Raw genomic sequence first — 1,351 nt, forward strand, 5'->3', positions numbered from 1 at the left:
TTTGTACTAGAAACTAGGAATAAGACATTGACCAGAACTAGGTCCATTAGGGGTCCTATGCTTATCACGAGTATCACTATGTTATGAAGACTTTACTTCTCTTCTACCACCATTAGCCCATAATTATGGGTCAAACCAAACCAGTTCCTGTGGCATCAGTTCTGACCCATGACAACACCACATTTGATAGAATAGAACTAAGGTCCATAGAGTTTTCAATAGGTGATTTGTCAGAAGCACATCACCAGGCCTTTCTTTCAAGATGTCTCTAGGTGGACTTGAACTTCCAAACTTTCCATTAGCAATTGAGTGTGTTAACCATTTGCACCACTCAAAGACTCCCATAATTAAGAGAATCATCATTGATTCTCCTCTAGTAGCTTGAACACATTTTGATATAGAGTGATTTCCACTGCACTAAAATGATTTATAGTCGGTTTCTTTTACACCACTATGAGCTTACCAAGTGCAAGAATTTTATTCATTACTATGATTTACTCAATAATGTTTGGAAGGTGGAAGGAAGGGAGGGAGGGAGAGAAGAAGCAATAAAGGAAGGAAGGAATTTAGCTTAAGAAATAGACATATGGCTGAATTAGCTATACATTTCACATAAAGCATTTTTGGGGATCTATGCTGATGGTGGGGGGACAGGATCTACCCCCCAAGGCACAAAAGGGAGGGAACGCCGTGGACAACAAAGTGGCAGTATCCAGATAGGAATTAGGCAAGGGGAGGGCGGAGAGGTTTCCAACAGCTAAAGGAGATGAACTTGTCTGTCAGTTTGTCATCCTGTGGTGGTGTGGCACTGCTGTGAGGCTTGAGGCTGTGCCACCGGAGTTTCAAAAGCCAACAGGGTTGCACATGGTGCACAGGTTTCAATGCTGCTTACAGACTGAGACAGACTAGGAAGAAAGAAGAAGACATCAAAGAATTAACCTGGGAAAACCTTATGCATAGCAGAGAAACACTGTCTGATACATTACTGGGCAACTCTATGAATAGCCTGGAAACATTGTCTGATACGGCACAGAAAGACAAGACTCTTAGGCTGGAAGGCACTCAAAATACAATTGGGAAAGAGCTGTCTCATCAGAGTAGAACCAACCTTAATGATAAAGATAAAGTATATCTTTCCAGATCTCCATTTGCTGATATAGCACAAATCAAATTGAGGAGAAACAGTTGCAAACATCCATTAATAACTGGAATATGGAATGTATGCACTATGAATATAGGAAAATTGGAAGTTGTCAAGAATGAAATGGAATACATAAAGACTGATATCTTAGGTATTAGTGAGCTGAAATGGACCAGTTTTGACCATTTTGAATCAGACAACCATATGATC

The sequence above is a fragment of the Orycteropus afer genome, unplaced genomic scaffold, assembly GCF_000298275.1.
Source record: "Orycteropus afer afer isolate SDZICR_OR568_19922 unplaced genomic scaffold, OryAfe1.0 scaffold00003, whole genome shotgun sequence".
In the NCBI taxonomy this organism is placed as follows: domain Eukaryota; kingdom Metazoa; phylum Chordata; class Mammalia; order Tubulidentata; family Orycteropodidae; genus Orycteropus; species Orycteropus afer.